We start from the raw sequence: 27,310 nt of genomic DNA on the forward strand, positions 1-27,310 counted from the left end.
GTGGAGATGGCCACCTGGACTCCTGTTAAGAAGACATGCTGTCAACCTCTAGATCCCTCACATGCCTGCACTTTTCGGCTTGCTGCTGCTGCAATCCACGCGTTTTAGATCTGCATAACTCCACCTCTTTTAGCACAGTACCCTCAACCCCCGGCTGTTCCCACCCGCCTCAACACCGTTGGAAGGGAGGAGAACCAATTAAGGCGGGGGGGGGGTGGAACGAGCAGCTGTCTACCCTTAGCAGGAGGGTTGCTGATTAATTACCTCTCCTGCTGCTGCTGCTGCTGGCTGTCCAGCAGCAGACTGAAGGTGGCTGCTGCTGTGCGCAGGTATATAAAGGCTCAGAGCCTATTATGACACGCGCAGCCAGCGTTCCATTGCCACATTCCGTCTACTGCAGGCGGGATACCTGGATGGCTGAATGTCACTGAGAAGCTCACAGAGACCGCCATAAGCAACAGTTTAAAAGAATGCCACAGACTAATCAACCAAACTTTTTGGGTTGGTTTCTCTTTTATAGTCTGCAGGCATTAAATGAAAGAAGTCAGTGTTCCAGCAGAGGGAGACAACGTTTCAGAAAAGGCATTGTAGCAAACCAAAAAAGAAATTTTAAGCGCAGCAGAGTAACCAGCTCACATACCTGTTAGCTCAGGTGAGTTTAAAAGGCTGCTGTTGATAACAAGGGCATTTGCTAAATAGATGGTGTGTGTGCAACAATATACTGAAAGGTCAATTATATTGTGCAGCTTATCTCACCACCTGTAGTTATTTAGGTGAAAGCTCCAAAATGCTTGCCTAATATGTCTGTTTATCCAAAAGGAAGTATAGAGGGAGAGCTAGATAGATAGCATTGCATTACATTACATTACATGGCAATGCAATGCACAGTTGCTGAAGTTGAACCAAAATGAGCTTGTCATCTGGCTTCTGCAACTTTTAACATGAAAAATCCAATGAGGAGAAGAAAAGCAAAGCCAAAGAGTCCATCCCAAAATCCGACAAACAAGCAAAATGAACAAAAAGCATTGAATTCAATTCTTTCTGATTTTAGAAACTGCATTAAAGAAGGGGTGCACCGGTCCTGGAGATACTGCAATACCAGGTCAATGCGTGGAGTGGACAGAGCAAGCTCTTTTTCCATCTCCCTGTTCTAAAAATCCATTTAATATATGGTCCCCAGATAGGGGACGTATCAGATATTAAACTGATAAGAACAGATACTACACTTGATCTTAGCCAAAAGGCCGAGAAGCGATAACCAGAATTGGTTTCTGACTACGGTGCCACCCAAGGATTCTGAAAAGTCCATTTGTGGAGATGGCCACCTGGACTCCCGTTAAGAAGACATGCTGTCAACCTCTAGATCCCTCACATGCCTGCACTTTTCGGCTTGCTGCTGCTGCAATCCACGCGTTTTAGATCTGCATAACTCCACCTCTTTTAGCACAGTACCCTCAACCCCCGGCTGTTCCCACCCGCCTCAACACCGTTGGAAGGGAGGAGAACCAATTAAGGCGGGGGAGGGGGGGGGGTGGAACGAGCAGCTGTCTACCCTTAGCAGGAGGGTTGCTGATTAATTACCTCTCCTGCTGCTGCTGCTGCTGGCTGTCCAGCAGCAGACTGAAGGTGGCTGCTGCTGTGCGCAGGTATATAAAGGCTCAGAGCCTATTATGACACGCGCAGCCAGCGTTCCATTGCCACATTCCGTCTACTGCAGGCGGGATACCTGGATGGCTGAATGTCACTGAGAAGCTCACAGAGACCGTCATAAGCAACAGTTTAAAAGAATGCCACAGACTAATCAACCAAACTTTTTGGGTTGGTTTCTCTTTTATAGTCTGCAGGCATTAAATGAAAGAAGTCAGTGTTCCAGCAGAGGGAGACAACGTTTCAGAAAAGGCATTGTAGCAAACCAAAAAAGAAATTTTAAGCGCAGCAGAGTAACCAGCTCACATACCTGTTAGCTCAGGTGAGTTTAAAAGGCTGCTGTTGATAACAAGGGCATTTGCTAAATAGATGGTGTGTGTGCAACAATATACTGAAAGGTCAATTATATTGTGCAGCTTATCTCACCACCTGTAGTTATTTAGGTGAAAGCTCCAAAATGCTTGCCTAATATGTCTGTTTATCCAAAAGGAAGTATAGAGGGAGAGCTAGATAGATAGCATTGCATTACATTACATTACATGGCAATGCAATGCACAGTTGCTGAAGTTGAACCAAAATGAGCTTGTCATCTGGCTTCTGCAACTTTTAACATGAAAAATCCAATGAGGAGAAGAAAAGCAAAGCCAAAGAGTCCATCCCAAAATCCGACAAACAAGCAAAATGAACAAAAAGCATTGAATTCAATTCTTTCTGATTTTAGAAACTGCATTAAAGAAGGGGTGCACCGGTCCTGGAGATACTGCAATACCAGGTCAATGCGTGGAGTGGACAGAGCAAGCTCTTTTTCCATCTCCCTGTTCTAAAAATCCATTTAATATATGGTCCCCAGATAGGGGACGTATCAGATATTAAACTGATAAGAACAGATACTACACTTGATCTTAGCCAAAAGGCCGAGAAGCGATAACCAGAATTGGTTTCTGACTACGGTGCCACCCAAGGATTCTGAAAAGTCCATTTGTGGAGATGGCCACCTGGACTCCCGTTAAGAAGACATGCTGTCAACCTCTAGATCCCTCACATGCCTGCACTTTTCGGCTTGCTGCTGCTGCAATCCACGCGTTTTAGATCTGCATAACTCCACCTCTTTTAGCACAGTACCCTCAACCCCCGGCTGTTCCCACCCGCCTCAACACCGTTGGAAGGGAGGAGAACCAATTAAGGCGGGGGGGGGGGGGGTGGAACGAGCAGCTGTCTACCCTTAGCAGGAGGGTTGCTGATTAATTACCTCTCCTGCTGCTGCTGCTGCTGGCTGTCCAGCAGCAGACTGAAGGTGGCTGCTGCTGTGCGCAGGTATATAAAGGCTCAGAGCCTATTATGACACGCGCAGCCAGCGTTCCATTGCCACATTCCGTCTACTGCAGGCGGGATACCTGGATGGCTGAATGTCACTGAGAAGCTCACAGAGACCGCCATAAGCAACAGTTTAAAAGAATGCCACAGACTAATCAACCAAACTTTTTGGGTTGGTTTCTCTTTTATAGTCTGCAGGCATTAAATGAAAGAAGTCAGTGTTCCAGCAGAGGGAGATAACGTTTCAGAAAAGGCATTGTAGCAAACCAAAAAAGAAATTTTAAGCGCAGCAGAGTAACCAGCTCACATACCTGTTAGCTCAGGTGAGTTTAAAAGGCTGCTGTTGATAACAAGGGCATTTGCTAAATAGATGGTGTGTGTGCAACAATATACTGAAAGGTCAATTATATTGTGCAGCTTATCTCACCACCTGTAGTTATTTAGGTGAAAGCTCCAAAATGCTTGCCTAATATGTCTGTTTATCCAAAAGGAAGTATAGAGGGAGAGCTAGATAGATAGCATTGCATTACATTACATTACATGGCAATGCAATGCACAGTTGCTGAAGTTGAACCAAAATGAGCTTGTCATCTGGCTTCTGCAACTTTTAACATGAAAAATCCAATGAGGAGAAGAAAAGCAAAGCCAAAGAGTCCATCCCAAAATCCGACAAACAAGCAAAATGAACAAAAAGCATTGAATTCAATTCTTTCTGATTTTAGAAACTGCATTAAAGAAGGGGTGCACCGGTCCTGGAGATACTGCAATACCAGGTCAATGCGTGGAGTGGACAGAGCAAGCTCTTTTTCCATCTCCCTGTTCTAAAAATCCATTTAATATATGGTCCCCAGATAGGGGACGTATCAGATATTAAACTGATAAGAACAGATATTACACTTGATCTTAGCCAAAAGGCCGAGAAGCGATAACCAGAATTGGTTTCCGACTACGGTGCCACCCAAGGATTCTGAAAAGTCCATTTGTGGAGATGGCCACCTGGACTCCCGTTAAGAAGACATGCTGTCAACCTCTAGATCCCTCACATGCCTGCACTTTTCGGCTTGCTGCTGCTGCAATCCACGCGTTTTAGATCTGCATAACTCCACCTCTTTTAGCACAGTACCCTCAACCCCCGGCTGTTCCCACCCGCCTCAACACCGTTGGAAGGGAGGAGAACCAATTAAGGCGGGGGGGGGTGGAACGAGCAGCTGTCTACCCTTAGCAGGAGGGTTGCTGATTAATTACCTCTCCTGCTGCTGCTGCTGCTGGCTGTCCAGCAGCAGACTGAAGGTGGCTGCTGCTGTGCGCAGGTATATAAAGGCTCAGAGCCTATTATGACACGCGCAGCCAGCGTTCCATTGCCACATTCCGTCTACTGCAGGCGGGATACCTGGATGGCTGAATGTCACTGAGAAGCTCACAGAGACCGCCATAAGCAACAGTTTAAAAGAATGCCACAGACTAATCAACCAAACTTTTTGGGTTGGTTTCTCTTTTATAGTCTGCAGGCATTAAATGAAAGAAGTCAGTGTTCCAGCAGAGGGAGACAACGTTTCAGAAAAGGCATTGTAGCAAACCAAAAAAGAAATTTTAAGCGCAGCAGAGTAACCAGCTCACATACCTGTTAGCTCAGGTGAGTTTAAAAGGCTGCTGTTGATAACAAGGGCATTTGCTAAATAGATGGTGTGTGTGCAACAATATACTGAAAGGTCAATTATATTGTGCAGCTTATCTCACCACCTGTAGTTATTTAGGTGAAAGCTCCAAAATGCTTGCCTAATATGTCTGTTTATCCAAAAGGAAGTATAGAGGGAGAGCTAGATAGATAGCATTGCATTACATTACATGGCAATGCAATGCACAGTTGCTGAAGTTGAACCAAAATGAGCTTGTCATCTGGCTTCTGCAACTTTTAACATGAAAAATCCAATGAGGAGAAGAAAAGCAAAGCCAAAGAGTCCATCCCAAAATCCGACAAACAAGCAAAATGAACAAAAAGCATTGAATTCAATTCTTTCTGATTTTAGAAACTGCATTAAAGAAGGGGTGCACCGGTCCTGGAGATACTGCAATACCAGGTCAATGCGTGGAGTGGACAGAGCAAGCTCTTTTTCCATCTCCCTGTTCTAAAAATTTATTTAATATATGGTCCCCAGATAGGGGACGTATCAGATATTAAACTGATAAGAACAGATACTACACTTGATCTTAGCCAAAAGGCCGAGAAGCGATAACCAGAATTGGTTTCCGACTACGGTGCCACCCAAGGATTCTGAAAAGTCCATTTGTGGAGATGGCCACCTGGACTCCCGTTAAGAAGACATGCTGTCAACCTCTAGATCCCTCACATGCCTGCACTTTTCGGCTTGCTGCTGCTGCAATCCACGCGTTTTAGATCTGCATAACTCCACCTCTTTTAGCACAGTACCCTCAACCCCCGGCTGTTCCCACCCGCCTCAACACCGTTGGAAGGGAGGAGAACCAATTAAGGCGGGGGGGGGGGTGGAACGAGCAGCTGTCTACCCTTAGCAGGAGGGTTGCTGATTAATTACCTCTCCTGCTGCTGCTGCTGCTGGCTGTCCAGCAGCAGACTGAAGGTGGCTGCTGCTGTGCGCAGGTATATAAAGGCTCAGAGCCTATTATGACACGCGCAGCCAGCGTTCCATTGCCACATTCCGTCTACTGCAGGCGGGATACCTGGATGGCTGAATGTCACTGAGAAGCTCACAGAGACCGCCATAAGCAACAGTTTAAAAGAATGCCACAGACTAATCAACCAAACTTTTTGGGTTGGTTTCTCTTTTATAGTCTGCAGGCATTAAATGAAAGAAGTCAGTGTTCCAGCAGAGGGAGACAACGTTTCAGAAAAGGCATTGTAGCAAACCAAAAAAGAAATTTTAAGCGCAGCAGAGTAACCAGCTCACATACCTGTTAGCTCAGGTGAGTTTAAAAGGCTGCTGTTGATAACAAGGGCATTTGCTAAATAGATGGTGTGTGTGCAACAATATACTGAAAGGTCAATTATATTGTGCAGCTTATCTCACCACCTGTAGCTATTTAGGTGAAAGCTCCAAAATGCTTGCCTAATATGTCTGTTTATCCAAAAGGAAGTATAGAGGGAGAGCTAGATAGATAGCATTGCATTACATTACATTACATGGCAATGCAATGCACAGTTGCTGAAGTTGAACCAAAATGAGCTTGTCATCTGGCTTCTGCAACTTTTAACATGAAAAATCCAATGAGGAGAAGAAAAGCAAAGCCAAAGAGTCCATCCCAAAATCCGACAAACAAGCAAAATGAACAAAAAGCATTGAATTCAATTCTTTCTGATTTTAGAAACTGCATTAAAGAAGGGGTGCACCGGTCCTGGAGATACTGCAATACCAGGTCAATGCGTGGAGTGGACAGAGCAAGCTCTTTTTCCATCTCCCTGTTCTAAAAATCCATTTAATATATGGTCCCCAGATAGGGGACGTATCAGATATTAAACTGATAAGAACAGATACTACACTTGATCTTAGCCAAAAGGCCGAGAAGCGATAACCAGAATTGGTTTCCGACTACGGTGCCACCCAAGGATTCTGAAAAGTCCATTTGTGGAGATGGCCACCTGGACTCCCGTTAAGAAGACATGCTGTCAACCTCTAGATCCCTCACATGCCTGCACTTTTCGGCTTGCTGCTGCTGCAATCCACGCGTTTTAGATCTGCATAACTCCACCTCTTTTAGCACAGTACCCTCAACCCCCGGCTGTTCCCACCCGCCTCAACACCGTTGGAAGGGAGGAGAACCAATTAAGGCGGGGGGGGGGTGGAACGAGCAGCTGTCTACCCTTAGCAGGAGGGTTGCTGATTAATTACCTCTCCTGCTGCTGCTGCTGCTGGCTGTCCAGCAGCAGACTGAAGGTGGCTGCTGCTGTGCGCAGGTATATAAAGGCTCAGAGCCTATTATGACACGCGCAGCCAGCGTTCCATTGCCACATTCCGTCTACTGCAGGCGGGATACCTGGATGGCTGAATGTCACTGAGAAGCTCACAGAGACCGCCATAAGCAACAGTTTAAAAGAATGCCACAGACTAATCAACCAAACTTTTTGGGTTGGTTTCTCTTTTATAGTCTGCAGGCATTAAATGAAAGAAGTCAGTGTTCCAGCAGAGGGAGACAACGTTTCAGAAAAGGCATTGTAGCAAACCAAAAAAGAAATTTTAAGCGCAGCAGAGTAACCAGCTCACATACCTGTTAGCTCAGGTGAGTTTAAAAGGCTGCTGTTGATAACAAGGGCATTTGCTAAATAGATGGTGTGTGTGCAACAATATACTGAAAGGTCAATTATATTGTGCAGCTTATCTCACCACCTGTAGTTATTTAGGTGAAAGCTCCAAAATGCTTGCCTAATATGTCTGTTTATCCAAAAGGAAGTATAGAGGGAGAGCTAGATAGATAGCATTGCATTACATTACATTACATGGCAATGCAATGCACAGTTGCTGAAGTTGAACCAAAATGAGCTTGTCATCTGGCTTCTGCAACTTTTAACATGAAAAATCCAATGAGGAGAAGAAAAGCAAAGCCAAAGAGTCCATCCCAAAATCCGACAAACAAGCAAAATGAACAAAAAGCATTGAATTCAATTCTTTCTGATTTTAGAAACTGCATTAAAGAAGGGGTGCACCGGTCCTGGAGATACTGCAATACCAGGTCAATGCGTGGAGTGGACAGAGCAAGCTCTTTTTCCATCTCCCTGTTCTAAAAATCCATTTAATATATGGTCCCCAGATAGGGGACGTATCAGATATTAAACTGATAAGAACAGATATTACACTTGATCTTAGCCAAAAGGCCGAGAAGCGATAACCAGAATTGGTTTCCGACTACGGTGCCACCCAAGGATTCTGAAAAGTCCATTTGTGGAGATGGCCACCTGGACTCCCGTTAAGAAGACATGCTGTCAACCTCTAGATCCCTCACATGCCTGCACTTTTCGGCTTGCTGCTGCTGCAATCCACGCGTTTTAGATCTGCATAACTCCACCTCTTTTAGCACAGTACCCTCAACCCCCGGCTGTTCCCACCCGCCTCAACACCGTTGGAAGGGAGGAGAACCAATTAAGGCGGGGGGGGGTGGAAAGAGCAGCTGTCTACCCTTAGCAGGAGGGTTGCTGATTAATTAACTCTCCTGCTGCTGCTGCTGCTGGCTGTCCAGCAGCAGACTGAAGGTGGCTGCTGCTGTGCGCAGGTATATAAAGGCTCAGAGCCTATTATGGCACGCGCAGCCAGCGTTCCATTGCCACATTCCGTCTACTGCAGGCGGGATACCTGGATGGCTGAATGTCACTGAGAAGCTCACAGAGACCGCCATAAGCAACAGTTTAAAAGAATGCCACAGACTAATCAACCAAACTTTTTGGGTTGGTTTCTCTTTTATAGTCTGCAGGCATTAAATGAAAGAAGTCAGTGTTCCAGCAGAGGGAGACAACGTTTCAGAAAAGGCATTGTAGCAAACCAAAAAAGAAATTTTAAGCGCAGCAGAGTAACCAGCTCACATACCTGTTAGCTCAGGTGAGTTTAAAAGGCTGCTGTTGATAACAAGGGCATTTGCTAAATAGATGGTGTGTGTGCAACAATATGCTGAAAGGTCAATTATATTGTGCAGCTTATCTCACCACCTGTAGTTATTTAGGTGAAAGCTCCAAAATGCTTGCCTAATATGTCTGTTTATCCAAAAGGAAGTATAGAGGGAGAGCTAGATAGATAGCATTGCATTACATTACATTACATGGCAATGCAATGCACAGTTGCTGAAGTTGAACCAAAATGAGCTTGTCATCTGGCTTCTGCAACTTTTAACATGAAAAATCCAATGAGGAGAAGAAAAGCAAAGCCAAAGAGTCCATCCCAAAATCCGACAAACAAGCAAAATGAACAAAAAGCATTGAATTCAATTCTTTCTGATTTTAGAAACTGCATTAAAGAAGGGGTGCACCGGTCCTGGAGATACTGCAATACCAGGTCAATGCGTGGAGTGGACAGAGCAAGCTCTTTTTCCATCTCCCTGTTCTAAAAATCCATTTAATATATGGTCCCCAGATAGGGGACGTATCAGATATTAAACTGATAAGAACAGATACTACACTTGATCTTAGCCAAAAGGCCGAGAAGCGATAACCAGAATTGGTTTCCGACTACGGTGCCACCCAAGGATTCTGAAAAGTCCATTTGTGGAGATGGCCACCTGGACTCCCGTTAAGAAGACATGCTGTCAACCTCTAGATCCCTCACATGCCTGCACTTTTCGGCTTGCTGCTGCTGCAATCCACGCGTTTTAGATCTGCATAACTCCACCTCTTTTAGCACAGTACCCTCAACCCCCGGCTGTTCCCACCCGCCTCAACACCGTTGGAAGGGAGGAGAACCAATTAAGGCGGGGGGGGGGGGTGGAACGAGCAGCTGTCTACCCTTAGCAGTAGGGTTGCTGATTAATTACCTCTCCTGCTGCTGCTGCTGCTGGCTGTCCAGCAGCAGACTGAAGGTGGCTGCTGCTGTGCGCAGGTATATAAAGGCTCAGAGCCTATTATGACACGCGCAGCCAGCGTTCCATTGCCACATTCCGTCTACTGCAGGCGGGATACCTGGATGGCTGAATGTCACTGAGAAGCTCACAGAGACCGCCATAAGCAACAGTTTAAAAGAATGCCACAGACTAATCAACTAAACTTTTTGGGTTGGTTTCTCTTTTATAGTCTGCAGGCATTAAATGAAAGAAGTCAGTGTTCCAGCAGAGGGAGACAACGTTTCACAAAAGGCATTGTAGCAAACCAAAAAAGAAATTTTAAGCGCAGCAGAGTAACCAGCTCACATACCTGTTAGCTCAGGTGAGTTTAAAAGGCTGCTGTTGATAACAAGGGCATTTGCTAAATAGATGGTGTGTGTGCAACAATATACTGAAAGGTCAATTATATTGTGCAGCTTATCTCACCACCTGTAGTTATTTAGGTGAAAGCTCCAAAATGCTTGCCTAATATGTCTGTTTATCCAAAAGGAAGTATAGAGGGAGAGCTAGATAGATAGCATTGCATTACATTACATTACATGGCAATGCAATGCACAGTTGCTGAAGTTGAACCAAAATGAGCTTGTCATCTGGCTTCTGCAACTTTTAACATGAAAAATCCAATGAGGAGAAGAAAAGCAAAGCCAAAGAGTCCATCCCAAAATCCGACAAACAAGCAAAATGAACAAAAAGCATTGAATTCAATTCTTTCTGATTTTAGAAACTGCATTAAAGAAGGGGTGCACCGGTCCTGGAGATACTGCAATACCAGGTCAATGCGTGGAGTGGACAGAGCAAGCTCTTTTTCCATCTCCCTGTTCTAAAAATCCATTTAATATATGGTCCCCAGATAGGGGACGTATCAGATATTAAACTGATAAGAACAGATTTTTTTGATTGAAGCTGCATCCAAGGCACTGAAAAATGTGACCGAAGTCACACCAAAACAGCGCACGAGGCGAGGATTCATGTGGACCCTTCCCGGAGGAGAGGATCCCCAATAAACCATCCCCATCCCTCCGAGCCAGAAGGCCACAGCGAGGGTCAGGGATCTCCGATGCTCTCCCTAGCCGAAGCCGGAGAAGAGCTGTTTTCGTGCTCCCAGCTTCCATCTAGGCTGCCACCCTAGTGGAGCTGGAGCCTGTGTTGGTTTCTCAGCCCAAAGCTGACCGGACCTCCGACCGGGTTTATAAAAATTCCCCTTCCTAGCCCGGAGGCCAGGAATAGGGGGGGTTGCTCAGAAAGTATGATTGGCAAAGGTGCGGCGTGCTACGAAGCCAAGTCTTTCTGGGGTTCCCAGTCCCAGTAAGCTTGGACTCCCACCAGGGCGCCTACTCCTGAGGCACATTGCTCCAAAGCCCTCACACTTATCCAGCCTAGTGACTTCGATCCTGGAGGGCCATGTTTTCCATCAGATAACTCTAAGAGCCACCTGGCGTACTAACAAGTGCATCAAACCAGTGTGTAATATGCATCAACTTACTAGGGCAGCCCAAGGACAAAACTGCCTTTTCAAAAGATACTACACTTGATCTTAGCCAAAAGGCCGAGAAGCGATAACCAGAATTGGTTTCCGACTACGGTGCCACCCAAGGATTCTGAAAAGTCCATTTGTGGAGATGGCCACCTGGACTCCCGTTAAGAAGACATGCTGTCAACCTCTAGATCCCTCACATGCCTGCACTTTTCGGCTTGCTGCTGCTGCAATCCACGCGTTTTAGATCTGCATAACTCCACCTCTTTTAGCACAGTACCCTCAACCCCCGGCTGTTCCCACCCGCCTCAACACCGTTGGAAGGGAGGAGAACCAATTAAGGCGGGGGGGGGGGTGGAACGAGCAGCTGTCTACCCTTAGCAGGAGGGTTGCTGATTAATTACCTCTCCTGCTGCTGCTGCTGCTGGCTGTCCAGCAGCAGACTGAAGGTGGCTGCTGCTGTGCGCAGGTATATAAAGGCTCAGAGCCTATTATGACACGCGCAGCCAGCGTTCCATTGCCACATTCCGTCTACTGCAGGCGGGATACCTGGATGGCTGAATGTCACTGAGAAGCTCACAGAGACCGCCATAAGCAACAGTTTAAAAGAATGCCACAGACTAATCAACCAAACTTTTTGGGTTGGTTTCTCTTTTATAGTCTGCAGGCATTAAATGAAAGAAGTCAGTGTTCCAGCAGAGGGAGACAACGTTTCAGAAAAGGCATTGTAGCAAACCAAAAAAGAAATTTTAAGCGCAGCAGAGTAACCAGCTCACATACCTGTTAGCTCAGGTGAGTTTAAAAGGCTGCTGTTGATAACAAGGGCATTTGCTAAATAGATGGTGTGTGTGCAACAATATACTGAAAGGTCAATTATATTGTGCAGCTTATCTCACCACCTGTAGTTATTTAGGTGAAAGCTCCAAAATGCTTGCCTAATATGTCTGTTTATCCAAAAGGAAGTATAGAGGGAGAGCTAGATAGATAGCATTGCATTACATTACATTACATGGCAATGCAATGCACAGTTGCTGAAGTTGAACCAAAATGAGCTTGTCATCTGGCTTCTGCAACTTTTAACATGAAAAATCCAATGAGGAGAAGAAAAGCAAAGCCAAAGAGTCCATCCCAAAATCCGACAAACAAGCAAAATGAACAAAAAGCATTGAATTCAATTCTTTCTGATTTTAGAAACTGCATTAAAGAAGGGGTGCACCGGTCCTGGAGATACTGCAATACCAGGTCAATGCGTGGAGTGGACAGAGCAAGCTCTTTTTCCATCTCCCTGTTCTAAAAATCCATTTAATATATGGTCCCCAGATAGGGGACGTATCAGATATTAAACTGATAAGAACAGATACTACACTTGATCTTAGCCAAAAGGCCGAGAAGCGATAACTAGAATTGGTTTCCGACTACGGTGCCACCCAAGGATTCTGAAAAGTCCATTTGTGGAGATGGCCACCTGGACTCCCGTTAAGAAGACATGCTGTCAACCTCTAGATCCCTCACATGCCTGCACTTTTCGGCTTGCTGCTGCTGCAATCCACGCGTTTTAGATCTGCATAACTCCACCTCTTTTAGCACAGTACCCTCAACCCCCGGCTGTTCCCACCCGCCTCAACACCGTTGGAAGGGAGGAGAACCAATTAAGGCGGGGGGGGAGGGGGGTGGAACGAGCAGCTGTCTACCCTTAGCAGGAGGGTTGCTGATTAATTACCTCTCCTGCTGCTGCTGCTGCTGGCTGTCCAGCAGCAGACTGAAGGTGGCTGCTGCTGTGCGCAGGTATATAAAGGCTCAGAGCCTATTATGACACGCGCAGCCAGCGTTCCATTGCCACATTCCGTCTACTGCAGGCGGGATACCTGGATGGCTGAATGTCACTGAGAAGCTCACAGAGACCGCCATAAGCAACAGTTTAAAAGAATGCCACAGACTAATCAACCAAACTTTTTGGGTTGGTTTCTCTTTTATAGTCTGCAGGCATTAAATGAAAGAAGTCAGTGTTCCAGCAGAGGGAGACAACGTTTCAGAAAAGGCATTGTAGCAAACCAAAAAAGAAATTTTAAGCGCAGCAGAGTAACCAGCTCACATACCTGTTAGCTCAGGTGAGTTTAAAAGGCTGCTGTTGATAACAAGGGCATTTGCTAAATAGATGGTGTGTGTGCAACAATATACTGAAAGGTCAATTATATTGTGCAGCTTATCTCACCAACTGTAGTTATTTAGGTGAAAGCTCCAAAATGCTTGCCTAATATGTCTGTTTATCCAAAAGGAAGTATAGAGGGAGAGCTAGATAGATAGCATTGCATTACATTACATTACATGGCAATGCAATGCACAGTTGCTGAAGTTGAACCAAAATGAGCTTGTCATCTGGCTTCTGCAACTTTTAACATGAAAAATCCAATGAGGAGAAGAAAAGCAAAGCCAAAGAGTCCATCCCAAAATCCGACAAACAAGCAAAATGAACAAAAAGCATTGAATTCAATTCTTTCTGATTTTAGAAACTGCATTAAAGAAGGGGTGCACCGGTCCTGGAGATACTGCAATACCAGGTCAATGCGTGGAGTGGACAGAGAAAGCTCTTTTTCCATCTCCCTGTTCTAAAAATCCATTTAATATATGGTCCCCAGATAGGGGACGTATCAGATATTAAACTGATAAGAACAGATACTACACTTGATCTTAGCCAAAAGGCCGAGAAGCGATAACCAGAATTGGTTTCCGACTACGGTGCCACCCAAGGATTCTGAAAAGTCCATTTGTGGAGATGGCCACCTGGACTCCCGTTAAGAAGACATGCTGTCAACCTCTAGATCCCTCACATGCCTGCACTTTTCGGCTTGCTGCTGCTGCAATCCACGCGTTTTAGATCTGCATAACTCCACCTCTTTTAGCACAGTACCCTCAACCCCCGGCTGTTCCCACCCGCCTCAACACCGTTGGAAGGGAGGAGAACCAATTAAGGCGGGGGGGGGGTGGAACGAGCAGCTGTCTACCCTTAGCAGGAGGGTTGCTGATTAATTACCTCTCCTGCTGCTGCTGCTGCTGGCTGTCCAGCAGCAGACTGAAGGTGGCTGCTGCTGTGCGCAGGTATATAAAGGCTCAGAGCCTATTATGACACGCGCAGCCAGCGTTCCATTGCCACATTCCGTCTACTGCAGGCGGGATACCTGGATGGCTGAATGTCACTGAGAAGCTCACAGAGACCGCCATAAGCAACAGTTTAAAAGAATGCCACAGACTAATCAACCAAACTTTTTGGGTTGGTTTCTCTTTTATAGTCTGCAGGCATTAAATGAAAGAAGTCAGTGTTCCAGCAGAGGGAGACAACGTTTCAGAAAAGGCATTGTAGCAAACCAAAAAAGAAATTTTAAGCGCAGCAGAGTAACCAGCTCACATACCTGTTAGCTCAGGTGAGTTTAAAAGGCTGCTGTTGATAACAAGGGCATTTGCTAAATAGATGGTGTGTGTGCAACAATATACTGAAAGGTCAATTATATTGTGCAGCTTATCTCACCACCTGTAGTTATTTAGGTGAAAGCCCCAAAATGCTTGCCTAATATGTCTGTTTATCCAAAAGGAAGTATAGAGGGAGAGCTAGATAGATAGCATTGCATTACATTACATTACATGGCAATGCAATGCACAGTTGCTGAAGAACCAAAATGAGCTTGTCATCTGGCTTCTGCAACTTTTAACATGAAAAATCCAATGAGGAGAAGAAAAGCAAAGCCAAAGAGTCCATCCCAAAATCCGACAAACAAGCAAAATGAACAAAAAGCATTGAATTCAATTCTTTCTGATTTTAGAAACTGCATTAAAGAAGGGGTGCACCGGTCCTGGAGATACTGCAATACCAGGTCAATGCGTGGAGTGGACAGAGCAAGCTCTTTTTCCATCTCCCTGTTCTAAAAATCCATTTAATATATGGTCCCCAGATAGGGGACGTATCAGATATTAAACTGATAAGAACAGATACTACACTTGATCTTAGCCAAAAGGCCGAGAAGCGATAACCAGAATTGGTTTCCGACTACGGTGCCACCCAAAGATTCTGAAAAGTCCATTTGTGGAGATGGCCACCTGGACTCCCGTTAAGAAGACATGCTGTCAACCTCTAGATCCCTCACATGCCTGCACTTTTCGGCTTGCTGCTGCTGCAATCCACGCGTTTTAGATCTGCATAACTCCACCTCTTTTAGCACAGTACCCTCAACCCCCGGCTGTTCCCACCCGCCTCAACACCGTTGGAAGGGAGGAGAACCAATTAAGGCAGGGGGGGGGGGTGGAACGAGCAGCTGTCTACCCTTAGCAGGAGGGTTGCTGATTAATTACCTCTCCTGCTGCTGCTGCTGCTGGCTGTCCAGCAGCAGACTGAAGGTGGCTGCTGCTGTGCGCAGGTATATAAAGGCTCAGAGCCTATTATGACACGCGCAGCCAGCGTTCCATTGCCACATTCCGTCTACTGCAGGCGGGATACCTGGATGGCTGAATGTCACTGAGAAGCTCACAGAGACCGCCATAAGCAACAGTTTAAAAGAATGCCACAGACTAATCAACCAAACTTTTTGGGTTGGTTTCTCTTTTATAGTCTGCAGGCATTAAATGAAAGAAGTCAGTGTTCCAGCAGAGGGAGACAACGTTTCAGAAAAGGCATTGTAGCAAACCAAAAAAGAAATTTTAAGCGCAGCAGAGTAACCAGCTCACATACCTGTTAGCTCAGGTGAGTTTAAAAGGCTGCTGTTGATAACAAGGGCATGTGCTAAATAGATGGTGTGTGTGCAACAATATACTGAAAGGTCAATTATATTGTGCAGCTTATCTCACCACCTGTAGTTATTTAGGTGAAAGCTCCAAAATGCTTGCCTAATATGTCTGTTTATCCAAAAGGAAGTATAGAGGGAGAGCTAGATAGATAGCATTGCATTACATTACATTACATGGCAATGCAATGCACAGTTGCTGAAGTTGAACCAAAATGAGCTTGTCATCTGGCTTCTGCAACTTTTAACATGAAAAATCCAATGAGGAGAAGAAAAGCAAAGCCAAAGAGTCCATCCCAAAATCCGACAAACAAGCAAAATGAACAAAAAGCATTGAATTCAATTCTTTCTGATTTTAGAAACTGCATTAAAGAAGGGGTGCACCGGTCCTGGAGATACTGCAATACCAGGTCAATGCGTGGAGTGGACAGAGCAAGCTCTTTTTCCATCTCCCTGTTCTAAAAATCCATTTAATATATGGTCCCCAGATAGGGGACGTATCAGATATTAAACTGATAAGAACAGATTTTGCGTTTATATTTAAAATATCGTAGTCTTTATCTTTTCTTCAGAGCTTTAAAATAACATCTTCCATAGGTGATAGTTCCATATACTCAGGGCTCTTTTCTTTCCAAGCTTCTTCATATCCATTAGGTAGTACATATAAATTTCACTTAATGCCAGTCTTATACAATCCTTGACTTCTATATAGTCTCTTTTAAACAACAATATGTTTCTGGTCTTCCATAGAGCACTTTTAACACAACTCAAAGTGCACCATAAAACTCTCTCTTTTTCTTTCGTCATGTTTGGTAAAATCCCATATAAAACCACTTCATGGCTTAAAAAATTAAGACCAGATAAAAATTTTAAAAGCTCACCACAGTCTTTCCACACTTGCTGTGCAAAATCACAATTCCAAATAAGGTGCATAGTAGTCTCATCATTATTGCACTGATGCCTCGGGCAGGTTTGTATAGTGCTCAGTCTTCTTTTATACTGGAAATCACGAGTCGGTAAACATTCCTGCACAATCATCCAAGCTAAGTCTTTATGTTGATTCATCAGGTAAGGTGCATTTGTTAAATTCCATATTTTAGTGACTCTGCTATATGAATAATGGCTTATGGGCGTCAAAGTTTCTTTCTTTTTTAATTGCTGCAGCAGCTTCCTTGCATTCTTCAATGTCTCCATCTCAAAAGAATCTAGGCCATATAATCTGATAACTTTCTCCAGGATGGCATATTGTTGTGGAGGTGATAACAACACTGGGCTTGTTAAAGAAATGGATATCCACTTTCGCCTCCTAAAAATGTGGCCAGCTGCATATCTTAAAAAATGTGCCCAAGGGCTTGAAGCAAACATATATTTAAAACAGAGGCTAAAAAACTTGGAGTATAAAAACAGTTTGACGTTGGGAACATCCTTACCACCAAGGTGGTGCATCTTGTACATTGTTTCTCTCTTCACCTTTTCGAACTTAGAGTTCCACACAAATTCAAACAGCATTCTCTGTAATCTTCTCGCTGTAAGGTCACTTGGGGGATAAACATAACTGAGATATAACATGACAGGAAGCAGAAGGGCCTTAATAATTAAAACTTTACCTTCGATTGTTAATTTTCTTAATTTCCAAAAGTCAATCTTCTTTTGTATTTTGTCCCTTACTCCATCCCAGCTCTTCATTCCATCATTCTGTCGATCAAAAATCACGCCCAGAATTTTAATCTTCTCTGACTGCATCGGGAGATCAGGGATGGACACATCCGCCCAATTGCCACGGACAAAACAATCACATTTCTCAATGTTTAACTTAAAACCTGAGGCTTCACAAAAAAAATTGGTCGTTCTTATAGCTCTCCTGAGAGCGGCAGGTGATGAACAAAAAATAGTAATATCATCCATGTAGCCCATTACCTTCACATCTCTTCCATGTCCTCCAGGGATAGGGACACCTTTAATCACTTTATCCTCTCGTAGCATAGATAAAAGAGGCTCTATTGCACATATAAATAGCACTGGGGACAAAGGGCAGCCTTGCTTCACACCTGAATGCAAAAACACTTCATTAGACAAAAATCCATTGATTAAAATTTTACTAAAAGAGTTCTTATATAAAAGTGCCACTTGCTTGATAAAAATTTCAGGGAAGCCCATTTTTTTTAAAACCAACCATAAAAAACAATGAGAGACACGATCAAAAGCCTTTTGAAAATCCAACGATAAAATTGCTAAGTCTTGCTTCCTGGATTGCTGGTACCATATGACATCGCGGATGGTATTGAGATGCTCCGCAACTCCTCTTCCTGGCACCCCACATACCTGGTCTTCATAAATAACTTTGGATAAAACTTTTTTAAAACGGTTCACTAAAATTTTGGACATCAACTTGTAATCAACATTCAACAGTGTGATTGGTCTCCAGTTTGCCAGATGGGATTTGGCTCCTTTTTTAAAAATCAGAGAGACCAGACCACTTCTCCAAGATATAGGCAGGATATCACACTTAAAAGCTTCTTTGATTACTAAAAACAAGTCGGGTTTTAAAAAATTCCAAAATTCACGATAAAATTCAACAGGCAAACCGTCAGAACCAGGGGTTTTCCCATAGGAAAAACTTTTGATAGCAGCATCTACTTCCGACAAGGTGACTTCAGTGCATAACAATTCTTGGTCTTCGCGGCTCAGACTATTTTTTAATGAATTAAGGGCATCTTCAGTAAAAGACTGGTCTATAGTTTTCTCATTAAAAAGCTGCTGATAAAACTGGTGAGCTTGGTTGAGCATACCTTCAGTTGTAGTTTCACCCTCTAATTCTGTTATCATTTCCTTAGCAGCAACTACTTTTTTAAAAAAAAATCTTGAGCACTTTTCATTTTTCTCCATCACTTCAATTTTTGAGTTATAAATTATTTCCTTACCCTTCGACTCTATACTCTTTTTAATTTCTTTTTTTGTTGCTTCAATTAAATCGTCCATTTCAAGTCCCACATCTCTTAGTTGATAACAGGTCTGCAATTTAGTAATAAGCCTTTTATGCCAAGCGGACTTTTCTCTTGCATTGGCTATGCTGACCTTGATAAAAAAACTTTTTATCTTCATCTTGCTGTATTCCCACCATTCTAGCAGAGTTAAAAATTTTTGTTGTTTTGTTCTTAAATAATTAAAAAACGCTTTAAAATCTGTTCTTACCTTAGGATCTTGTAACAATGTTGTATTTAGCCTCCAAACTCCTCTTGCCTTGACAAGCCCAGGTAATTCTAACTCTGATAGCAACATCTTATGATCTGAAAAAATGTTTGGGATTAAGACAACAGATTTGACATTCACATATTGGGACATGAAAATAAAATCAATACGAGATTTAGAAGAAGAGTTCTCCCAAGTATAACCGGGATCATTACTACGGATCTCTTTCCAGGAGTCTCTAAGAAAAAAATCAGTTAACAAATCCTTTAGTTGTTTCTCTGTTTTGTCTTTTTTAGGAACGGTGGAACTCCCGCTTCTCCCTTCACCAGGCAAGACACAATTGAAATCCCCACAGAACATCAGAGGCGATGAACCAGGTAGGTAATATTGCACATCTTCAAACAACTGATGTCTCTCTTCCTTCACCGGAGAAGCATAAATGTTCAAAAGTCTAAAGTCCACACCTTTAAAACTAATATTTAAGAAAAGAGCACGTCCAGAAGAAATGTCCACAAAAGAGTTGATTTTAAAGTCATGCGACCTAAACAGCACTCCAATGCCAGAGGAACGATTTTCATTATCTCCGGACCAGATAGAGGGCCCATGAGGCCAATCTTTTCTTAAATCTGCATAATTCATATCAAAGTCAATGTTACATTCTTGCAAACAAAAGACATCACAGTCCACTGTTGACAGGTAGGAAAACAAAGCAGCCCTTCTTGTAGAGCCCCTTATACTCCTCACATTGAGCGAGGCTACTTTAATTGATGAGGTCATGATAGGATAGTTCAGGTCACACTACTGTCAGAATCAGACATAAAGCCCACCGATGTTAACGGGCTCTGCACTTCTGAGTCCGAAAAAGAAATGTTTATAGGGTCTGAAGGCCTTGGCTCCTCAGGAGGGGCAGCGGGAGCCATTGGCTTGTATTGCAGAAGACTTGGTTTTAATGGACACTTCTTGGAAGTCTCCCTGGCCACATTCTCATCAGACCTATCATCTGTTTTCCTTTTCCTACGAGTTTCCAGCTCCATTGCTTCTTCCTCCGAGCTAAATGTCCCGATTTCAGCAGAGGGACTCCCCTCCACCACCATATCACCCGGATCAGAATCAGCAGCCCAGTCCTTAGATGAAGCTTCCCTCCTCTCAGGACGGACAGGTTTCTCAGCTGGAGGTTTCTGCATAGACGTGGGCTTATGCGCAGCAGGAATAGGAGAACTGGCAGGTTTTCCCTGTGCAGCAGGCACTGAAGTGCTTGTGGACCCGCCTACAGGGGGTTGTGTTCGCACAGTAGATACAGGAACACCGGTGGGACCCCCCTTAGCAGCAGGAGCAGGAGGGTTGGTTGGCTTCCTCTGTGCAGCAGGTGCAGACGTACCACCTGATGTACTAGCAGGCTTGGTCTGTGGAGCAGGTACTGGAGAGCTAGAAGACTGCCCCCGCGCTGTAGACGCACCCGCAGGAGCAGGAACAGCAGAGGGTTGCCTCTGCCCCCCGGGAGCAGATGGAGGCACACGGGCAGGTTGCTTTGCCAGCGTTTCAGCATAGGTTTCCGCCTTTTTCTTCAAAGGACACTCCCGGAAGGAGTGACCTGGGACCCGGCAGATGTTGCACACCATCTCATTGGTACAGTCCATTGTGGCATGTCCATGCTTGTAGCACTTCTTACAGATTGCCACCTCCTCCTTGCAGTTCTCATAAGTGTGACCGAAACACATGCATTTCCGGCAGAAGAGGGGCATGTCCGGGTAGAAGAGGCGCCCCCGCTCCCTACCGATCAGGAAACTTGACGGAGGATGACGCTGACCACCAATGCCATTTGGATCTTCACAAAATTTAACAAAAAATTTATGCTTTCCCGTCCAGAGGTTTTCCTCATTCATGACCTTGTGGGAATACCGCAGTTCTGGGAAATAGTTTTGAAGAAAGCAAATAATATTAACTAAGGGAACATGAGGGTTGCTCATCTGAACCACGAGCGGCTTCTCTCCACCGGAGTAAAGGATGACAAAGGTGAGTCCTTTAAGATCCTCATCTGAAAGGTGCAGGTGAATCTGGCGGAAGAGGTTCTGGCACGCATACTCCGACTCCAGAGTCAAAGTGAAGGAACCGGGGCGATCTTGAAGGGCCAGGATGTCTTCCCTCTTTACTCCTAGGATCTCCAGCAGCACTCTCCTCACGAAAAACTTCAAGGTCATCTTCTCCTTGGATGCATCGTCCACTTCGATCTTGAAAGAGTTCTTGATGCGAAGGTCACCAGCTCTGGCATAGCGCACTGCGGCCGCTACTGCTGATGCCATCTTCAAAAGGTAGATAGGGTCGATCGCCTTCTTGGTTTCTTTGCGTATCTGCCCCCTAAAGCAGCATGAGGCTTAAGACGGCTTTTACACCGCCGATGCCTCAAGGCCAAGGGCACGATTGGCTTAGAATCCTTCTGGCAAGATGTGGTATCTTAGCCAAAAGGCCGAGAAGCGATAACCAGAATTGGTTTCCGACTACGGTGCCACCCAAGGATTCTGAAAAGTCCATTTGTGGAGATGGCCACCTGGACTCCCGTTAAGAAGACATGCTGTCAACCTCTAGATCCCTCACATGCCTGCACTTTTCGGCTTGCTGCTGCTGCAATCCACGCGTTTTAGATCTGCATAACTCCACCTCTTTTAGCACAGTACCCTCAACCCCCGGCTGTTCCCACCCGCCTCAACACCGTTGGAAGGGAGGAGAACCAATTAAGGCGGGGGGGGGGGTGGAACGAGCAGCTGTCTACCCTTAGCAGGAGGGTTGCTGATTAATTACCTCTCCTGCTGCTGCTGCTGCTGGCTGTCCAGCAGCAGACTGAAGGTGGCTGCTGCTGTGCGCAGGTATATAAAGGCTCAGAGCCTATTATGACACGCGCAGCCAGCGTTCCATTGCCACATTCCGTCTACTGCAGGCGGGATACCTGGATGGCTGAATGTCACTGAGAAGCTCACAGAGACCGCCATAAGCAACAGTTTAAAAGAATGCCACAGACTAATCAACCAAACTTTTTGGGTTGGTTTCTCTTTTATAGTCTGCAGGCATTAAATGAAAGAAGTCAGTGTTCCAGCAGAGGGAGACAACGTTTCAGAAAAGGCATTGTAGCAAACCAAAAAAGAAATTTTAAGCGCAGCAGAGTAACCAGCTCACATACCTGTTAGCTCAGGTGAGTTTAAAAGGCTGCTGTTGATAACAAGGGCATTTGCTAAATAGATGGTGTGTGTGCAACAATATACTGAAAGGTCAATTATATTGTGCAGCTTATCTCACCACCTGTAGTTATTTAGGTGAAAGCTCCAAAATGCTTGCCTAATATGTCTGTTTATCCCAAAGGAAGTATAGAGGGAGAGCTAGATAGATAGCATTGCATTACATTACATTACATGGCAATGCAATGCACAGTTGCTGAAGTTGAACCAAAATGAGCTTGTCATCTGGCTTCTGCAACTTTTAACATGAAAAATCCAATGAGGAGAAGAAAAGCAAAGCCAAAGAGTCCATCCCAAAATCCGACAAACAAGCAAAATGAACAAAAAGCATTGAATTCAATTCTTTCTGATTTTAGAAACTGCATTAAAGAAGAGGTGCACCGGTCCTGGAGATACTGCAATACCAGGTCAATGCATGGAGTGGACAGAGCAAGCTCTTTTTCCATCTCCCTGTTCTAAAAATCCATTTAATATATGGTCCCCAGATAGGGGACGTATCAGATATTAAACTGATAAGAACAGATACTACACTTGATCTTAGCCAAAAGGCCGAGAAGCGATAACCAGAATTGGTTTCCGACTACGGTACCACCCAAGGATTCTGAAAAGTCCATTTGTGGAGATGGCCACCTGGACTCCCGTTAAGAAGACATGCTGTCAACCTCTAGATCCCTCACATGCCTGCACTTTTCGGCTTGCTGCTGCTGCAATCCACGCGTTTTAGATCTGCATAACTCCACCTCTTTTAGCACAGTACCCTCAACCCCCGGCTGTTCCCACCCGCCTCAACACCGTTGGAAGGGAGGAGAACCAATTAAGGCGGGGGGGGGGGTGGAACGAGCAGCTGTCTACCCTTAGCAGGAGGGTTGCTGATTAATTACCTCTCCTGCTGCTGCTGCTGCTGGCTGTCCAGCAGCAGACTGAAGGTGGCTGCTGCTGTGCGCAGGTATATAAAGGCTCAGAGCCTATTATGACACGCGCAGCCAGCGTTCCATTGCCACATTCCGTCTACTGCAGGCGGGATACCTGGATGGCTGAATGTCACTGAGAAGCTCACAGAGACCGCCATAAGCAACAGTTTAAAAGAATGCCACAGACTAATCAACCAAACTTTTTGGGTTGGTTTCTCTTTTATAGTCTGCAGGCATTAAATGAAAGAAGTCAGTGTTCCAGCAGAGGGAGACAACGTTTCAGAAAAGGCATTGTAGCAAACCAAAAAAGAAATTTTAAGCGCAGCAGAGTAACCAGCTCACATACCTGTTAGCTCAGGTGAGTTTAAAAGGCTGCTGTTGATAACAAGGGCATTTGCTAAATAGATGGTGTGTGTGCAACAATATACTGAAAGGTCAATTATATTGTGCAGCTTATCTCACCACCTGTAGTTACTTAGGTGAAAGCTCCAAAATGCTTGCCTAATATGTCTGTTTATCCAAAAGGAAGTATAGAGGGAGAGCTAGATAGATAGCATTGCATTACATTACATTACATGGCAATGCAATGCACAGTTGCTGAAGTTGAACCAAAATGAGCTTGTCATCTGGCTTCTGCAACTTTTAACATGAAAAATCCAATGAGGAGAAGAAAAGCAAAGCCAAAGAGTCCATCCCAAAATCCGACAAACAAGCAAAATGAACAAAAAGCATTGAATTCAATTCTTTCTGATTTTAGAAACTGCATTAAAGAAGGGGTGCACCGGTCCTGGAGATACTGCAATACCAGGTCAATGCGTGGAGTGGACAGAGCAAGCTCTTTTTCCATCTCCCTGTTCTAAAAATCCATTTAATATATGGTCCCCAGATAGGGGACGTATCAGATATTAAACTGATAAGAACAGATACTACACTTGATCTTAGCCAAAAGGCCGAGAAGCGATAACCAGAATTGGTTTCCGACTACGGTGCCACCCAAGGATTCTGAAAAGTCCATTTGTGGAGATGGCCACCTGGACTCCCGTTAAGAAGACATGCTGTCAACCTCTAGATCCCTCACATGCCTGCACTTTTCGGCTTGCTGCTGCTGCAATCCACGCGTTTTAGATCTGCATAACTCCACCTCTTTTAGCACAGTACCCTCAACCCCCGGCTGTTCCCACCCGCCTCAACACCGTTGGAAGGGAGGAGAACCAATTAAGGCGGGGGGGGGGGTGGAACGAGCAGCTGTCTACCCTTAGCAGGAGGGTTGCTGATTAATTACCTCTCCTGCTGCTGCTGCTGCTGGCTGTCCAGCAGCAGACTGAAGGTGGCTGCTGCTGTGCGCAGGTATATAAAGGCTAAGAGCCTATTATGACACGCGCAGCCAGCGTTCCATTGCCACATTCCGTCTACTGCAGGCGGGATACCTGGATGGCTGAATGTCACTGAGAAGCTCATAGAGACCGCCATAAGCAACAGTTTAAAAGAATGCCACAGACTAATCAACCAAACTTTTTGGGTTGGTTTCTCTTTTATAGTCTGCAGGCATTAAATGAAAGAAGTCAGTGTTCCAGCAGAGGGAGACAACGTTTTAGAAAAGGCATTGTAGCAAACCAAAAAAGAAATTTTAAGCGCAGCAGAGTAACCAGCTCACATACCTGTTAGCTCAGGTGAGTTTAAAAGGCTGCTGTTGATAAAAAGGGCATTTGCTAAATAGATGGTGTGTGTGCAACAATATACTGAAAGGTCAATTATATTGTGCAGCTTATCTCACCACCTGTAGTTATTTAGGTGAAAGCTCCAAAATGCTTGCCTAATATGTCTGTTTATCCAAAAGGAAGTATAGAGGGAGAGCTAGATAGATAGCATTGCATTACATTACATTACATGGCAATGCAATGCACAGTTGCTGAAGTTGAACCAAAATGAGCTTGTCATCTGGCTTCTGCAACTTTTAACATGAAAAATCCAATGAGGAGAAGAAAAGCAAAGCCAAAGAGTCCATCCCAAAATCCGACAAACAAGCAAAATGAACAAAAAGCATTGAATTCAATTCTTTCTGATTTTAGAAACTGCATTAAAGAAGGGGTGCACCGGTCCTGGAGATACTGCAATACCAGGTCAATGCGTGGAGTGGACAGAGCAAGCTCTTTTTCCATCTCCCTGTTCTAAAAATCCATTTAATATATGGTCCCCAGATAGGGGACGTATCAGATATTAAACTGATAAGAACAGATACTACACTTGATCTTAGCCAAAAGGCCGAGAAGCGATAACCAGAATTGGTTTCCGACTACGGTGCCACCCAAGGATTCTGAAAAGTCCATTTGTGGAGATGGCCACCTGGACTCCCGTTAAGAAGACATGCTGTCAACCTCTAGATCCCTCACATGCCTGCACTTTTCGGCTTGCTGCTGCTGCAATCCACGCGTTTTAGATCTGCATAACTCCACCTCTTTTAGCACAGTACCCTCAACCCCCGGCTGTTCCCACCCGCCTCAACACCGTTGGAAGGGAGGAGAACCAATTAAGGCGGGGGGGGGGGTGGAACGAGCAGCTGTCTACCCTTAGCAGGAGGGTTGCTGATTAATTACCTCTCCTGCTGCTGCTGCTGCTGGCTGTCCAGCAGCAGACTGAAGGTGGCTGCTGCTGTGCGCAGGTATATAAAGGCTCAGAGCCTATTATGACACGCGCAGCCAGCGTTCCATTGCCACATTCCGTCTACTGCAGGCGGGATACCTGGATGGCTGAATGTCACTGAGAAGCTCACAGAGACCGCCATAAGCAACAGTTTAAAAGAATGCCACAGACTAATCAACCAAACTTTTTGGGTTGGTTTCTCTTTTATAGTCTGCAGGCATTAAATGAAAGAAGTCAGTGTTCCAGCAGAGGGAGACAACGTTTCAGAAAAGGCATTGTAGCAAACCAAAAAAGAAATTTTAAGCGCAGCAGAGTAACCAGCTCACATACCTGTTAGCTCAGGTGAGTTTAAAAGGCTGCTGTTGATAACAAGGGCATTTGCTAAATAGATGGTGTGTGTGCAACAATATGCTGAAAGGTCAATTATATTGTGCAGCTTATCTCACCACCTGTAGTTATTTAGGTGAAAGCTCCAAAATGCTTGCCTAATATGTCTGTTTATCCAAAAGGAAGTATAGAGGGAGAGCTAGATAGATAGCATTGCATTACATTACATTACATGGCAATGCAATGCACAGTTGCTGAAGTTGAACCAAAATGAGCTTGTCATCTGGCTTCTGCAACTTTTAACATGAAAAATCCAATGAGGAGAAGAAAAGCAAAGCCAAAGAGTCCATCCCAAAATCCGACAAACAAGCAAAATGAACAAAAAGCATTGAATTCAATTCTTTCTGATTTTAGAAACTGCATTAAAGAAGGGGTGCACCGGTCCTGGAGATACTGCAATACCAGGTCAATGCGTGGAGTGGACAGAGCAAGCTCTTTTTCCATCTGCCTGTTCTAAAAATCCATTTAATATATGGTCCCCAGATAGGGGACGTATCAGATATTAAACTGATAAGAACAGATACTACACTTGATCTTAGCCAAAAGGCCGAGAAGCGATAACCAGAATTGGTTTCCGACTACGGTGCCACCCAAGGATTCTGAAAAGTCCATTTGTGGAGATGGCCACCTGGACTCCCGTTAAGAAGACATGCTGTCAACCTCTAGATCCCTCACATGCCTGCACTTTTCGGCTTGCTGCTGCTGCAATCCACGCGTTTTAGATCTGCATAACTCCACCTCTTTTAGCACAGTACCCTTAACCCCCGGCTGTTCCCACCCGCCTCAACACCGTTGGAAGGGAGGAGAACCAATTAAGGCGGGGGGGGGTGGAACGAGCAGCTGTCTACCCTTAGCAGGAGGGTTGCTGATTAATTACCTCTCCTGCTGCTGCTGCTGCTGGCTGTCCAGCAGCAGACTGAAGGTGGCTGCTGCTGTGCGCAGGTATATAAAGGCTCAGAGGCTTTTATGACACTCGCAGCCAGCGTTCCATTGCCACATTCCGTCTACTGCAGGCGGGATACCTGGATGGCTGAATGTCACTGAGAAGCTCACAGAGACCGCCATAAGCAACAGTTTAAAAGAATGCCACAGACTAATCAACCAAACTTTTTGGGTTGGTTTCTCTTTTATAGTCTGCAGGCATTAAATGAAAGAAGTCAGTGTTCCAGCAGAGGGAGACAACGTTTCAGAAAAGGCATT

General features: G+C 44.9%; 15 non-coding genes and 2 pseudogenes across 15 annotated transcripts; all 17 read right to left on the bottom strand.

The window, feature by feature from the left end:
• Window positions 1–1,065: 1,065 nt before the first annotated feature.
• LOC141189398 (U2 spliceosomal RNA) lies at window positions 1,066–1,256 on the bottom strand. Its single transcript, XR_012263459.1, has one exon. It is a non-coding gene; the product is annotated as a U2 spliceosomal RNA (small nuclear RNA).
• A 1,126-nt stretch (window positions 1,257–2,382) lies between these two features.
• Window positions 2,383–2,573, bottom strand: LOC141189399 (U2 spliceosomal RNA). Its single transcript, XR_012263460.1, has one exon. It is a non-coding gene; the product is annotated as a U2 spliceosomal RNA (small nuclear RNA).
• Window positions 2,574–3,697: 1,124 nt separating this feature from the next.
• LOC141184774 (U2 spliceosomal RNA) lies at window positions 3,698–3,888 on the bottom strand. Its single transcript, XR_012259497.1, has one exon. It is a non-coding gene; the product is annotated as a U2 spliceosomal RNA (small nuclear RNA).
• Window positions 3,889–5,002: 1,114 nt separating this feature from the next.
• Window positions 5,003–5,193, bottom strand: LOC141191140 (U2 spliceosomal RNA). Its single transcript, XR_012265142.1, has one exon. It is a non-coding gene; the product is annotated as a U2 spliceosomal RNA (small nuclear RNA).
• A 1,121-nt stretch (window positions 5,194–6,314) lies between these two features.
• LOC141189400 (U2 spliceosomal RNA) lies at window positions 6,315–6,505 on the bottom strand. Its single transcript, XR_012263461.1, has one exon. It is a non-coding gene; the product is annotated as a U2 spliceosomal RNA (small nuclear RNA).
• A 1,120-nt stretch (window positions 6,506–7,625) lies between these two features.
• Window positions 7,626–7,816, bottom strand: LOC141184775 (U2 spliceosomal RNA). The gene has a single exon (XR_012259498.1). It is a non-coding gene; the product is annotated as a U2 spliceosomal RNA (small nuclear RNA).
• A 1,119-nt stretch (window positions 7,817–8,935) lies between these two features.
• On the bottom strand, window positions 8,936–9,126 carry LOC141189401 (U2 spliceosomal RNA). The gene has a single exon (XR_012263462.1). It is a non-coding gene; the product is annotated as a U2 spliceosomal RNA (small nuclear RNA).
• A 1,122-nt stretch (window positions 9,127–10,248) lies between these two features.
• On the bottom strand, window positions 10,249–10,431 carry LOC141185667 (U2 spliceosomal RNA). The gene has a single exon (XR_012260306.1). It is a non-coding gene; the product is annotated as a U2 spliceosomal RNA (small nuclear RNA).
• A 524-nt stretch (window positions 10,432–10,955) lies between these two features.
• LOC141186152 (U2 spliceosomal RNA) lies at window positions 10,956–11,071 on the bottom strand (annotated as a pseudogene).
• Window positions 11,072–12,192: 1,121 nt separating this feature from the next.
• Window positions 12,193–12,383, bottom strand: LOC141189402 (U2 spliceosomal RNA). The gene has a single exon (XR_012263463.1). It is a non-coding gene; the product is annotated as a U2 spliceosomal RNA (small nuclear RNA).
• Window positions 12,384–13,508: 1,125 nt separating this feature from the next.
• On the bottom strand, window positions 13,509–13,699 carry LOC141185313 (U2 spliceosomal RNA). The gene has a single exon (XR_012259987.1). It is a non-coding gene; the product is annotated as a U2 spliceosomal RNA (small nuclear RNA).
• Window positions 13,700–14,816: 1,117 nt separating this feature from the next.
• Window positions 14,817–15,007, bottom strand: LOC141189403 (U2 spliceosomal RNA). Its single transcript, XR_012263464.1, has one exon. It is a non-coding gene; the product is annotated as a U2 spliceosomal RNA (small nuclear RNA).
• Window positions 15,008–16,129: 1,122 nt separating this feature from the next.
• LOC141185746 (U2 spliceosomal RNA) lies at window positions 16,130–16,305 on the bottom strand (annotated as a pseudogene).
• Window positions 16,306–22,542: 6,237 nt separating this feature from the next.
• LOC141191391 (U2 spliceosomal RNA) lies at window positions 22,543–22,733 on the bottom strand. The gene has a single exon (XR_012265388.1). It is a non-coding gene; the product is annotated as a U2 spliceosomal RNA (small nuclear RNA).
• Window positions 22,734–23,854: 1,121 nt separating this feature from the next.
• LOC141189405 (U2 spliceosomal RNA) lies at window positions 23,855–24,045 on the bottom strand. Its single transcript, XR_012263466.1, has one exon. It is a non-coding gene; the product is annotated as a U2 spliceosomal RNA (small nuclear RNA).
• A 1,121-nt stretch (window positions 24,046–25,166) lies between these two features.
• LOC141189406 (U2 spliceosomal RNA) lies at window positions 25,167–25,357 on the bottom strand. The gene has a single exon (XR_012263467.1). It is a non-coding gene; the product is annotated as a U2 spliceosomal RNA (small nuclear RNA).
• Window positions 25,358–26,478: 1,121 nt separating this feature from the next.
• On the bottom strand, window positions 26,479–26,669 carry LOC141185172 (U2 spliceosomal RNA). The gene has a single exon (XR_012259859.1). It is a non-coding gene; the product is annotated as a U2 spliceosomal RNA (small nuclear RNA).
• Between the last annotated feature and the right edge of the window lie 641 nt (window positions 26,670–27,310).

The sequence above is a fragment of the Phyllobates terribilis genome, unplaced genomic scaffold (assembly GCF_046119375.1).
Source record: "Phyllobates terribilis strain yellow unplaced genomic scaffold, ASM4611937v1 Scaffold_40__1_contigs__length_11209783, whole genome shotgun sequence".
Taxonomy (NCBI): domain Eukaryota; kingdom Metazoa; phylum Chordata; class Amphibia; order Anura; family Dendrobatidae; genus Phyllobates; species Phyllobates terribilis.